Below are 15,320 nucleotides of genomic sequence, written 5' to 3'. Positions count from 1 at the left end.
ATGGTCAGTGACATCACTGATGACATCTCAAATGTCAAAACAATGGACATACCAAAACCAGTTACGACAACCAATTCAGTAATTCTAAGATCTACATACACATCCACTCATTCACCAACAGTCCTATATAGTCACTCATATATGTACTCACTCATCATATGTACTCATACACCTATACATCCTGTTACACACCGCCACTCATCCATAGAGTTACTCACACACATAGTCACTCATGCTAAAAAAGAATGAAACATCCATTTACTTGCATATACAGTTATACACACACCACCACACTTACTTCTACAGAAATTTACACATACTTACTCTTTTGAACAATCACTTATAGAAACACATACTTATTCATACAGGGACTCTTCCAATCTCTCACTCTCACATATACTCACTTATACACACCCACACACACACTCATCCAACCATACAGTCCTGCACACATACTGTCTTCGACACATACAAATAGTGACTCCCTCATTCATGCATGTGTGCACTAAGTAATACCCCCCACTGAACCATACAGACACTCAGACACTCATACTGATACTCGAAAAACCAAGTAATAACCCATATAGACACTCATGTAGCTACTCACCAACCCATGCAGCCACTTATACACAAAGTGAGAGACTGATACAGATATTTATATATATAAACATTACTCACTAACCCATGTATTCACTAAGATACACTTAATCAGTCAGTTATATAATCAATTTTTCATTTTAAAAAAAACATCCATTTAGACACTTATACACCCATTTATTCTTCCATCGACCTTGAGATATACATATATAAAACTTATTTAATTTTCAGAAAAACACACATTCACTGGATGATGTCATCAGTGATGTCATCAGTGATGTCATTTGAGATGTCATCTGGTGTGGATATATATATATATATATATATATATATATATATATATATATATATATATATATGTATATATATATTCACTGAAAAAACCATAGGTTACAGGTACGTTATAGCTAGGAATTAGCATTTAAAAAACCTTAGAAATTCACTGAAAAAACCATAGGTTTCAGGTGCGTTATAGTTAGCTGGACTTTTCACTCGTACAAAACCATTGAAATTCCCCCGTTATAGTTAGTTCAGCTAACTATAACTCGCGTGCCCGCAATGCACTGCTGATGACGTCCTCAGGCCCCGTCCCCTCACTTCCCCACTGTGTAAACACGCCCTGTGGCCGTTTTAAGTTGGGAGATTAAGTCCCCTTGAATCCTGAGGGTCCCTAGGGTCCAACTAGACCACTAGGTACCTCCAGTAAGCGCCACAGAGCTGCGTTCCAGAGAGATGTAAAAAGTAGGCCTGGGCTAAATTTCCATTCCGCTCGCGGAAATTGCGATAATTTGACATTTTCGCGTTCCGCGGAGAGCGCAAAAATGTCAACATTTCCCCATTCCGCAGCTTAGCGATAATTTGTTTCTTGCTCGTGCTGTAAAATAATACATTCTCGCGCACGCGATCGCCTTACCTGAATTCCCGATCAGGTCGCGTTCTCCACGAGATGTTGGATTGTTGGTAGCCATTTGCGCTGTCTCGCGACAGTTCGCGCCCGCAGTAATGTCATTGGTCGCGCGATCACGTCTTTCTTCTCGCGATCATGCACCGCGAGAAGAGTGAAAACAAGATGGCCGCTCCCGCGAGCAACCGCATAGGTAAGTTGGCGAGCCGCGACCACGCAGAAAATACCGCGAATGGGCGGGAAAAAAACTTCTGCATCTTCGCAATATTTCTGCGTGTTTGCGGAGATTTTTAACATTTTCGCGATAATTTCCGCCCACCCCTAGTAAAAAGGGGCACGGCCTAGACCACCTCTCTGCAACGCAGCGGAGTGGTGCTTACTGGAAGCACCTGGTGGGCTAGTTGGCCCCCAGGGTCCCTCAGGATTGAAGGGGAATTATTTCCCCAACTTAAAACGCGCCACAGGGCTTGTTTGCACACGTTAACTCAGGCCCCGTCCCCTCCCTTCACCACTGTGTAAACACGCCCTGTGGCCGTTTTTAGTTGGGAGATTAAGTTCATTTGAATCCTGAGGGTCCCTAGAGTCCAACTAGCCCACTAGGTACCTCCAGTATACGCCACAGAGCTGCGTTGCAGAGAGGTGTAAAAAGTGGCACGGCCTGGACCACCTCTCTGCAACGCAGCTCAGTGGCGCTTACTGGAAGCACCTGGTGGGCTAGTTAGCCCCCAGGGGCCCTCAGGATTGAAGAGAATTATTTCCCCAACTTAAAACGCACCACAGGGCTTGTTTGCACACGTTAACTCAGGCCCCGTCCCCTCCCTTCACCACTGTGTAAACACGCCCTGTGGCCGTTTTTAATTGGGAGATTAAGTTAAATTGAATCCTGAGGGTCCCTAGGGTCCAACTAGCCCACTAGGTACCTCAAGTATGCGCCACAGAGCTGCGTTGCAGAGAGGTGTAAAAAGTGGCACGGCCTGGACCACCTCTCTGCAACGCAGCTCAGTGGCGCTTACTGGAAGCACCTGGTGGGCTAATTGGCCCCCAGGGGCCCTCAGGATTGAAGGGGAATTATTTCCCCAACTTAAAATGCGCCATAGGGCGTGTTTGCACACATCACCTCAGGCCCCGTCCCCTTCCTTCTCCACTGTGTAAACATGCCCTGTGGCCGTTTTTTAAGTTGGAAGATTAAGTCCCCTTGAATGCTGAGGATCCCTAGGGGCAAAATAGCCCACTAGGTACGTCCAGTAAGTGCCATTGCAGAGAGGTGTAAAAAGGGGCACGGCCTGCACCACCTCTCTGCAACGCAGAGCAGTGGCACTTACTGGAAGCACCTGGTGGGCTAGTTGCCCCCCAGGGTCCCTCAGGATTGAAAGGGAATTATTTCCCCAACTTAAAACGTGCCACAGGGCGTGTTTGCACACGTCACCTCAGGCCCCGTCCCCACCCTTCACCACTGTGTAAACGCGCCCTGTGGCCGTTCTAAATTGAGAGATTAAGTCCCCTTGAATCCTAAGGGTCCCTATGGTCAAACTAGCCCACTAGGTACCTCCAGTAAGCGCCACAGAGCTGCGTTGCATAGAGGTGTAAAAAGGGGCGTGGCCTCAGAACACCTGTCTGCAACGCAGCTCCCTGGCGCACACTGGAGATACCTGTTGGGATAGTAGGCCCTCAGGGACCCTCAGTATTGAAGGGGAATTAATTCCCCAACTTACAACTGGCCAGGGGGCGCGTTTGCAGAGTGCTGCAAGGAGGGGGCGTGGCCTCTAGCGCGATGCCGGTCTTTTATTTATTTTATTTTTTTAAGAAGGAGGGCTGTGTGGCCCCCCTTCTTTTTCTAATTTACTGGCCCTGGGGACCCCATCCCCCAGGGCCTGCACCCTAATTTTTTTTGTTGAAAAAAATAAATTTGGCCCTCCCAAGGCCTTAATCGGCCCCGGGGACCCAACCCCCGGGTCATGGCCTTTTTTTAATTTAAATTCTTTAGGAGGGGGCTGCGTTGCCCCCTCCTCAGGCCACTTATGCTCCGGGGACCCCATCCCCCGGGGTGGCCTTTGTTTTTTATTATTTTAAAAATATATATATTTATAGAAACACCTAGGACATGCTGGACAAACCGTATGTACCTATCACCATGACGATTTGCGTGATATTCATTAAAAGGCGACTATGCATAGAATGAATCCACATGGAATGTATTTACACCACTAGTGAAGCTCTGACGTGTCTGACGCCCTACCGTGCCTAATCCCGGCGCCCCCGCCGGTGGGTACTCTCCAAGTAGACACCCTTGTCGTTTATTTATACAAACATGGGTAGCTATTGACGGGCACATTTAATATACACGCACACCAAGCCATTCAAAGGGGATTCGACAAAAATTCGACCAAACTATGCAAGAAACCCCCCTCACGGTTAATAAAAAACACATCCACCGCCGGATGTGTAATACTTTTTATTTTACTCTCTGGAAAGGAGACGAACCTCACTTGAGAGTCACAGTGTGCTCCTGGCTGAGCCCAATGCTGTGTTACACCCACCAGTGCCCGCCGATTGCCTCACACCTCTGTGTTGTATTCCACCAGCTAGTGCGTATGCTATGACACTCTCTAGCCCATGTGCACTGTAACACCACCCCGTGAATATGTCATGCCACACTTGCCTTCGCACAGGTTATATTGCCCCATCTAACGTGCCTTCCTCGATGTGTATGTTATACCACACAGTGCTTTGCCATACATATTACAATCTGGGATCCATATCTTTGTCACAGTGCATGTGCAACGTTACACTCCCCAGCACATATTTTATATTACAACTTTAGAGACTACTTATGTTACACAACACTGCCCTGTGCATATTACACTCCAAGGCGCATATCGCATAGCACGCGCTAGTGCCTGTGCTATCTCGCGCTCTCCAATGAATCTGTCATTGCGCACAATGTATTGCATATTATATTTCACGCCCCAGTTCATCTTATATCACACTTTTTGGTGCATAGTTTATACCATATACTACATCTAGTTTTCATTTTCAATCGTGCTCTCAGGACTATGTTCTATATAACACTGCGTCCACCTACCCTTTTCACGGGCATTACATTTTGCGATGGGGGTGGAGGGTCAGGGGGTGTTTCTGCCAAGTGAGCCCAGAGTCACAGTCACAAACGTCCTCTTCTTCCTGAATAAAAGTGAGATTATACTGCATACTTGTTCATATTTTAAGTAGTTCGCAGACACACATTTTAAAAGCAATAAAGTTCCTAATACCCACCTTCTCTGAACAGTTTGCTTGCTGCCCCATCCACCTCCTCCCTATCCTCTGTTGTCTGCCTAGCCTAGCCTCCTCCCTCCTGCCATGCATGGTCTGATGTGCTGCCACTGCCCTCCATTTAGCATGATGTACCAGTCCACTCCTCCTGCCCTCCATTGCCCAATTCTATGGCCCATCATTGACCTCCTGCTTAGCCTCTGTGCTTAGCTTGCTGCCCCTATTCTCCTTCCCCCTGTCCTCCGATGTCTTTGTGCATGCCCCTGCTCCATCCTTTTTGCCCACTATGTTCCATGGACCTGCCACTCCTATCTACTCTGAGTGTTCTGTTGAGCTGCCACTCCCCTCCCACCTGCCTAGCATTGTCAGATGATTGTAACCTGTCCCTGCCACCTCCACCCTGCCTGTCCACATGCCATGCCCCAATCCCCTTCCTCCTGTCCTCCATGGTCCATTTTACTGCCACACCCTTCTGCCCTCGCTGATCTTTTGTGCTGCAACTGCTCCTCCTGCCTGCCCCGTGTGATCTGTTGTGAGGCCCCTTCCCCTGAACTCTCTTGTCTGTGCCCAGGTCCTGACCCTCCCTTCTATCCTCCATGGTCCTTTGTGCATGCCCCTGCACCCTCCTTCTTGCCCATCATAGCCATTGTGCTGCCACTAACCCTCCCGCTTGCCAAGCATGGTTTTCTGTGCTGCCATGGCCCCTCCCACCTTCCCTGTGTGGTCAGCTAGCTGCCCCTGACCCCCTCCCACCTTCCCTCCATGGTCTGTGTGTATGCCACCATAGTCTCATTGTTGCTCTCCATGGTGTGTCTTGTTTCTAGTGCCCATCCTGCCTGACCTCCATGGTCATCTTGCTGCTCCTGCCCTGCAACCTTGCCCCCAGCTCTCTGTTTCCATGTGCAGACCCCCTATTCCCTCCCTCCTGGCTTGTCTGTTCCATTGTAATGCCCCTGATCCGTCCCTCCTGCCCTTTATGGTCTGTTATGCTGCAGCTTTCTCTCCTGTCTGTCCATTATGGTCAGCTAGCTACCATTACCTCTTTCCCATCTCTTCTCTGTTGTCCATGTGCTTGGTCCTGTCCCCTCCCTATTGCTTTCTATGGATTGTTGTGCTGCACTCCCGTCCCGCATGCGCTGTGTGGTGTATTGTGCTGCTGCAAACCCTGATGCCTGCCCTGTAGGGTCAGTTTGGACTCTCCATGTCCCTCCTGTCCTCTGTTATCCGAGTCCATATCCCTACCCCAATTCCTCCTGCCTACCATGATTCAATGTACCATACTTGCGAACATTTTGAACTTGGTAAGAGGGAGATTTTGAAAACAAACTGGGGTATTGATTTTCTCCTTTGACTTACATTGAAAAAGAGGAGATTGTAGACAGGAGACAGATCAAATAAAGCCCATTTGAGCTTAAAAACTTTGGTTGTTTCCTGGCTGAAACGGGTCTGTTGGCATGTATGGTTGTACTACCACTGCCTCTTCCTTCTGCCCACAATGGTCTATTATATTGCCACAGCCTCTCTTGCCAGTCCTGTATTGTTGGTTTGTTGCCCCTGCCCCCCTTTCCACTGCCCTCCATAGTCTGCTGTGCTGCCACTGCCCTTCCTGCCTGCCCAGTGTGGTCAAATTGTTGCCTCTGCACTCTCCTACCTGCCTTCAATTTTCAGAGTCCGTGCCCCTGGCCTCTGCCTCTCAACAGTATCCCAATGAACAACTAGATTGCTAACATTCTATATTTATTACAAAAGTGTGGAACGCCTGACGTCATCTTGATGTAATCAAAACTGTAATACCTAGAATATTTCCTTTAGAAATTACATATATGAGAGGGTCTTATTTGCATCAAAATTATGGTTAGTGCTCTAAAAAACTAAAATGAGGACATATTTTCTGAGTTTTCAAATAGCGACAAAGAACTTTTAAATTATTTGTAATCTTTATGTTTTTTTATCCAGTTGACCACTTGATTAAATGTTGCACCTTGGCGAGAGGATGTGGTGTTACTTCCAGAGCTGCAGACTTTGCAGCTGGGGAACCAGGTTGGAGTTTCTGCTTCAGCTCAACATTCTGTGATTGTGGTGAAATCACTTAATCTCCCCATGTCTACAACCAAAATGAATTTGATCTTGTGTGATGTAACCAATGCTCATGTAAAGCATTCCAATACCTCACAAGTCTGCACTATATAAAACTGCAAATACACAAAAAATAAGTGTTTTGCACACTTCTGTCATTGGGCTACATGTGGGCTACATCTGGGTGATATTTGTGCTGCATTTAGGCTCTTTTGTGTCTGGTGGCCATCTTGGTAGATTTATTTGTTATGAAGTTTCCTAATTTCCTCATTTACTGCAGTCTCCTCAGTAGGAAATGCTTTCAGTTTTTTACTTTGATTCCATCAAGAAGGTATTCAGATATGTCACACATTTGCCATAAATTCTGAATGTTAGCACTCTAGTTGCTCATTAGATCACTGTAGTAAAGCTACTGCTCACCACGGAAGTCTGCTGCTGGTATTAAAAGTGCATGTTTCAGTCTGCATATCAGAAGTTTTTTAATTAAATAGAAGAGGATTTGAGAAGTCACTCAAAATGTGCCCTAATTTTTCTTTCTTCAGCACTAATCATAATATCTATGGCAAAATAAACCCCCTCATTGTGTTCCTTTTTAAATTAAATGTTTTAAGTGTTACCAGTTTATTCCAATCAAGATGGCTTCAGGTGTGCCATACTTTTGTCATAAGTAAGACAGTAAGCGCTCTAGTTGTTCTTAAGAACACTCTGGGACATTCTGTCATTAGGCTATACTTGGGCTACATCTGGGTGATATTTGGCCTACATTTGGGCTCTTTTGTCTCTGGTGGCCATCTTGGGAGATGTATTTGTTATGAAGTTTCCTAATTTCCTCATTTACTGCAGTCTCCTCAGTGGGAATACTTTCAGTTTTTTATTTTGGTTCCATCAAGAAGGCATTCAGATGTGTCACACATTTGCCATAAATTCTGAATGTTAGCACTGTAGTTGCTCATTAGATCACTGCAGTGTGCTCACCAGGGAAGTCTGCTGCTGGTATTCAAAGTACATGTTTCAGTCTGCATGTCAGAATTTGTTTATGAAATAGAAGAGGATTTGAGAAGTCAAAATGTGCCCTAATTTTTCTTTCTGCAGAACTAATCATAATTTCTATGGCAAAATGAACCCCCTCATTTTGTTCCTTTGTAAATTAAATGTTTTAAGTGTTACCACTTTATTCCAATCAAGATGGCTTCAGGTGTGCCATACTTTTGTCATAAGTAAGACTGTTAGCGCTCTAGTTGTTCGTTAGAACACTCTGGGACATTCTGTCATTGGGCTATACTTGGGCTACATCTGGGTGATATTTGGGCTACATTTGGGCTATTTTGTCTCTGGTGGCCATCTTGGGATATTTATTTGTTATTAAGTTTCCTAATTTCCTCATTTACTGCAGTCTCCTCAGTAGGAAATACTTTCATTTTTTTACTTGGTTCCATCAAGAAGTCATTCAGATGTGTCACACATTTGCCATAAATTCTGAATGTTAGCACTCTAGTTGCTCATTAGATCACTGTAGTAAAGCTACTGCTCACCAGGGAAGTCTGCTGCTGGTATTCAAAGTGCATGTTTCAGTCTGCATGTCAGAATATTTTTATGACATAGAAGAGGATTTGAGAAGTCAAAATGTGCCCTAATTTTTCTTTCTGCAGCACTAATCATAATTTCTATGGCAAAATGAATCCCCTCATTGTGTTCCTTTGTAAATTAAATGTTTTAAGTGTTACCACTTCATTCCATTCAAGATGGCTTCAGGTGTGCCATACTTTTGTCATAAGTAAGACTGTTAGCGCTCTAGTTGTTCGTTAGAACACTCTGGGACATTCTGTCATTGGGCTATACTTGGGCTATATCTGGGTGATATTTGGGCTACATTTGGGCTCTTTTGTCTCTTGTGGCCATTTTGGGAGACTTATTTGTTATGATGTTTCCTAATTTCCTCATTTACTACAGTCTCCTCAGTAGGAAATACTTTCAGTTTTTTACTTTGATTCCATCAAGAAGGCATTCAGATGTGTCACAAATTTGCCATAAATTCAGAATGTTAGCACTCTAGTTGCTTATTAGATCACTGTAGTAAAGCTACTGCTCACCAGGGAAGTCTGCTGCTGGTATTGAAACTGCATGTTTCAGTCTGCATGTCAGAATTTTTTAATGAAATAGAAGAGGATTTGAGAAGTCACTCAAAATGTGCCCTAATTTTTCTTTCTGCAGCACTAATCATACTTTCTATGGCAAAATGAACCCCCTCATTTTGTTCCTTTTTAAATTGAATGTTTTAAGAATTACCACTTTATTCCAACCAAGATGGCTTAAGGTGTGCCATACGTTTGTCATAAGTAGGACTGTTAGCGCTCTAGTTGTTCTTTAGAACACTCTGGGAAGCTGCAGTAGAACACAAAGGAATCAACTGACAGTCTCTGCCCTTGTTGGATGTACATGTTTTACTGAGAATGTCAGACTTCATTCTCACATGACTGAGAAAGATAATGTGAATTTACAGAAAATATGCTCTCAGTTAGCTTATAGATCACCTTCCAAACCGATGTGGGAAAAGCATGAGAAAATAGTTTTCTCTCAAACATGATTCATGATATCACAGCAGAAGGCTGGTAAAATCACCTTAGAACACACCACAATTCCTAAAATGTAAAATGAGTATGGTACCATCAACAAATGATTTATAATGTAACTAAAGTCTTAAAACCTTCTATTAACTGCAATGCTTTTTAATGAGGTGCTATCATGTATATTGGTCCCAAGATGGCTGCCAACACTTCTTGGATGAAGTGCTGACAGCCAATCAGATCTCACGATGAGATGTGTGGTTAGGCTCCGCCCAGATATATATGTGATTTTACTTTTGATTTTCTCAGGAACTACTGAACGGATTTACACCATTTAAGCAAAAGGCACATGACTGACCTGAGGACTACCTCTTTGCCAAATTTCAAGTAATTCTGTTCAGCCGTTCGGGCTGTACCTTCGACTAAAGGTCCTATGGGAAAATGCATGGGGAAAACGCGTTTTGGGACACCCCTTTTTTTCTCAGCCCCCGCTTGACGAATCACCCCGAGACTTTCAGGGTAGGAGCTGAGCGGAGCGCCCCATTAGTTTTGAAAATTTCACAAAGATAAGTCAACCGGCGCCAAAGTTATTCAAAATAGAATTTTCAGATTTCCTATGGGAACTCGGTCCTAACTATAACTATCTACTGGCGACCGCCAGTAGATAATATATATAAACATATATATAGATATCTACATGATGATTTGTAAAAAAAAAAGTATTTGTTATTTAACAGAGGGAAAGTTGTAGTGTCTTGCAATATTGTATAATGGAACCCTTTTGGCTCCTAACGGACTCTGTAGAACTGTGATGTAGTTATCAGAGCACAGTGCCATGAAAGCTTGTTTTAGAATGTTTAGCTCACCAAACATCAGCCCATCACTCACCTACCTTTCATCAGCAAGAAAAAGCAGTCTATGTTCAACTCCAAGATCAACACATCAATGCTAACCTTCTCCTGCATGACCACTAGCCTGGCTTCAGATCATGCTGCAGCATGCAGACTGCTACCTTATAAATGGTAGGCTATTCACTCTTGACCACCAATGAAGATGCCCCCCATCTCCTGATATTGCTATAACTTTCAGCTGCCTTCAACACAGTTGTCTGTCTCATCCTCACATGCACGTGGAGTCTTGAATGAGATTTCATGGCATGAGCTTCTTCTACCTTTCCAGCTTGTACCAGTTTCTTCACCTGGGCGCCTCCAAGTCCCAAAAGATCCCCATCATGTGCAAAGTCCATCAGAATTCCATATTGTCTCCTTCAACCTTTACATGGAGTCACTTTGGGTTCTACTCACAGATGACAGATGACAGAATTAAGATTCGCCAATATGCCAATGATTTACAACTCTATTAAAAAGTGTCCTCTGCTTCAGACAGCCAATGCCTCAAACTCCACCTGCACAACATCCAGACCTCGTTGTACAGCGCCTACCGAAAGGTGAACCCAACCAAAACAAAAATCCAGTTATTTACCAAGAACAACAAACCGGAAATAGTACTGATCTGCTTCAAGTGTATGAACCTTGACAGCGGCGGACCCAACTTTCAGTGAATGCCAAGTCACTTGGGCCAGCCTCGCCATCAAGGCCCTCAAGGCTCTCAAGGCACATGGCAAAAAAACATAGTCGACCTGGTACCAGCTCTCTCCTCTACAGAAAGTGGAACAGTTTCTTCAAAGAAAGTGACTGCAGAACTGCTGCTAATCAGTGCTAACAGGCATATGCTCTGTACTCTAAACAGGTTAACATTGGTTACCTGTTCCCAGGGCCTATAAATTACAAGCTACTAGTGGGCTTGAGAATTGATTGATTGTGTCACCTACTTCAGTAAACCTTCACACATAGCTCAGGCCTGCCACTACTAAGCCTGTGTGGGCAGTTTTAAACTGCCATTTCAACCTGGCAAGTTAAATTGCTTGCCCGGTCCAAGCCTTCGTTTTTTATTGAATATAAGTCATCCCTAAGGCAGGCCCTAGGCAGCCCTAAGGGCAGGGTGCTGTGTATTTAAAAAGTAGGACATGTACTTTTCAGTTTTACATGTCCTGGTAGCAAAATACTATTACATTTCTTTTTCACTACTGCAAGGCCCATCTCTCCCATAGGGTAGCCTTGGGATTAGCTTAAAACATCTTTTTTTTTTATGTTTCTATTGATTTTAAGGCATAAACAATCACAACATAATAAAAAAAAAGAAGAAATAGATCACATTACCAGCAGCATCATTAACCCCTTTGCTGCGGCGGGAATTCCGCCGCAGCGCTGAGGTGGGTTTGGGGGCAGCGCGGTGGCGCTGTGCTCATGACGGAGCCACTCCGTCATGAGCCACGGCTGAGCTGTGCTCATGACGGAGTGGTTCCGTCATGACTCCGCCCACTGCGCTAATCGCCCGCACAGGCGGGGAATCAGCGCAGCGTGGGAGGAGCGGCGGCCAACGGCCGCAGCATGACGGAACCACTCCGTCATGAGCACACGGCACCCGTGGCTCATGACGGAGTGGTTCCGTCATGAGCGCTGAAGGGGTTAATAAATTGTACATACATGAGAATATAAAGGTACATTGGTGAGTCACACAGGTAGTCAGACTAATATAAAACCATACTACAACGTTCATATATTGGCAGGTATACACATATATTGCCAGATCGTTGTGAGCAAGAAACGAGGCCCTCATAACCACAACCCTGCAGAGGGACACAGCAGAGGGGAGTGATCCCTACATTAAGGACATCAATCCTGCGCATCGTCATTGTGCAAGCGAAACAACTGATACTGTGTGAAAATCCCCCAGAAGCTCTTCGGCCGAGCCTAGGGGGCAAGTAGTTCGTTGTAGGTGTCTGACTGGGTGTTACAGTACAACATGTCATTTTCCCATTCAGCCACTGTGAGAACTGGACCCCTCCTCCATCGCATAGCCAGTCTACATTTTGCCTAGAGGAGACCCATAGCGACCAATTTGCAGACATTCTTCCGTAAGGGTTTCGTGTAGCCAAGTAATGCCAATAGGGAATCAGGAGTAAGAGAGAGACCCACCATCTCATTTAATACACTGAAAACACTGTGCCAGAAGTTCGCTACTGGAGGGCACTACCAGGCTATGTGGAAAAAACCAGCATCCGGCAAGTCGCATCTCTCACAATTATCTGTGTCCCGCAGACCATACCTGTGCAGTCGTTGTGGAGTGTAATGAACCCTATTTAAAAATTTGAAGTGAGCTAGCCTATGGCCTCCATTTAGAGAGATACTATGTGTAACTTCGCAACAATATGCCCAAATGACATCCGTTAGCGGGATCCCCGTGTCGGTCTGCCAAGCCAAATGTGCTTTCGTGAAGGAGACAGTCTTAGCAGATAATGTTGAAGCATACAGGTGTGAAACTAGCTTAGCAGGGGACTGCGAGCGCACTGCTATGGATAGTGGAAGAATTTTCATTGGCTCTAGAAGTTCATCACCCAACACAGAGCGCATAGCATGGCGCGTACGAAAGAAGTGAAAGCGCGTAAGTGCTGAGGGGTCCTCAATGCCAACAGCCGCTTTCTCTCATGAAATCAACCGCCTATTTTTAAACAAGTCTCCCATCTCGTTTATGCGTAGGTCGTGCAGAGAACAGAGAGTACCACACTGAGAGCTAAGAGCAAACCACTGACCCCATTCAACTCCCATCCGAGGCGAGTACAGCTGCGCACCAGAAAATTTCTTTAGTATAGCATTCCAGGCATGTACCGTGGAATTCACCGAACCCAAGACCCCACACCGCCTGTCAGGCGCCTTAGTCAAAAAACCTTGCCAGAGGGTCCGAGGGCAGCAGCCATGCTTTCAATCAGGAGATGTGGTAAATCTATTGGACCATGGACCCAACTGTGTGCATGCAAGGCTTGTGCTATCCTGTAATAAAGCTCCAGATCAGGTGCCCCCAAACCCCCCACTGCATATGGTAACATAAGAGTGTCTAGTGCCACGCGAGGAGCCTTACCCGCCCATGCCAGTTTACTCATCAAAACCCGCAGTTCCTGAAACATGTGTTGGGGAACCACTATGGAAATATTGATGAAAAGGAAAACAAAGCACGGGAGCACCACCGCTTTCATTAGGGATATTCTGCGCATAAGTGAGAGTGGAAGCCGGATCCATATCTCTATGTCTTCGCCCAATTTGACGATAGCCCTGCCATATTTCGCGGTAAGCACCTGGTCCGCATCGGAGTGCACTTGGATACCCAGGTAGCGAACTGGATCTGTGGTCCATTGAAGAGGGAAGTCAAGAGGTATTGGAACCGTGGCTGGTGTTAGCGGAAAAATTATGGACTTATCCCAGTTGATCTTTAGTCCCGAAAGACCCCCGAAGCGCAACACTTCCCGTATCACGGGTGCGAGGTGTGTCTCAGGGTCCGAATATATAATAACATGTCGTCTGCATAAGCTGAAACAATTAAATTATATTTAGGGAAGCGCAGGCCTCTGTGGCTGTGGTATTACCGCAAACCACGCAGCAAAGGCTCAGCGGCAACTGCATACAGTGATGGGGAAAGAGGACACCCTTGACGAGTGCCCTGTGAGATCTGAATAGGAGCAGAGACCATATCGCCAGTTCGCACCCAGGCCAAGGTAGAATTATAAAGTACCAAGACTAGTTGGAAAAACACCTCTACAACTTCCATTCGACACAAGACAGCCAGCATAAACGTCCATTCGATCGAATCGAAGGCCTTCTCTGCGTCTAGGAAGACCACTGATGCCCTAACCTCCGGTCGAACATGTTGGAGGGCACCGAACACTGTGCGAAGGTTGTGCGAGAGCGTGCGGTTTGGGATAAATCCAGCATTCTCCGGGCCAATCCGTTGAGGCAATAAGGGGGACAAACGATTAGCCAGTACCTTAGCAAATATTTTGGTGTCTACGTTTAGGAGGGAAAGTGGATGGTAAGAGGAGCACTTACGAGGGTCCTTACCAGGCTTCAACAGTGTAATTATCAAGGCCTCGCGCATGGAGGGAGTCATTATCCCATCCCCTCCCATCTCCTGGAACAGGGCAGACAAATGGGGAATTAAAAGGTCGCTAAAGCCCTTGTTGAAAGACACCGTAAGCCAATCCTGCCCCGGGGCGCTTCCCTTACGCATGGAGTTCAAGGTTAGCCGAATTTCGGCTGCTTCAATAGGACGCAATAAGAATTTGCGGTGCCAATTTTATAGCCAAGGGAGTTCGATATATTCGAGGTACTGCAATATGTCAGATAAGATAGGGGAAACCTTAGAACTATAGAGCTCGTGGTAATAGCGGCAAAACTGTTTATTAATGTCCGCTTGCTCTGTCAGGAGAGAGCCTTCATCATCTACTAGCTCAGAGAAGCCACCGGCTCCGATCTACGATGAGCTAGAGCCAAGAGCACCGATCCCAGACGATCAGCCTCGCCATAGAATCTAAACAAAATGGTCGCACACTGCTTACCTACCAACGTGTTACCCCAATGAACTGTGGTCCCTGTAGTCAGCGGGTACGCCTATGCTCAGTGGTGCGTGCAAGTCAGAGTATCGTTAGCCATCCCTGGACACGTGTTTCGAGGTTGTTGCCTCTCGTCAGCAGGGATTAGGAAGAGTGTAGGGTTGCTAGTGTAGGCTGTTAAAATCATATCAGGTCTGGTACCTCTCGTAACAACGCAGGTGCGTAACCAAGAGCCCGTCGGCTCTCGGGGCTCAGGGAGCCACTAAATAACTAAACAAAATGGTCGCACACTGCTTACCTACCAACGTGTTACCCCAATGAACTGTGGTCCCTGTAGTCAGCGTCGGCGGGTACGCCTATGCTCAGTGGTGCGTGCAAGTCAGAGTAGCGTTAGCCATCCCTGGACACGTGTTTCGAGGTTGTTGCCTCTCGTCAGCAGGGAGTAGGAAGAGTGTAGGGTTGCTAG

The sequence above is a fragment of the Triturus cristatus genome, chromosome 3_1 (genome assembly GCF_964204655.1).
Source record: "Triturus cristatus chromosome 3_1, aTriCri1.1, whole genome shotgun sequence".
In the NCBI taxonomy this organism is placed as follows: domain Eukaryota; kingdom Metazoa; phylum Chordata; class Amphibia; order Caudata; family Salamandridae; genus Triturus; species Triturus cristatus.
The sequence above is the reverse complement of the archived record's forward strand: the minus strand, read 5'-3'. Positions refer to the sequence as shown.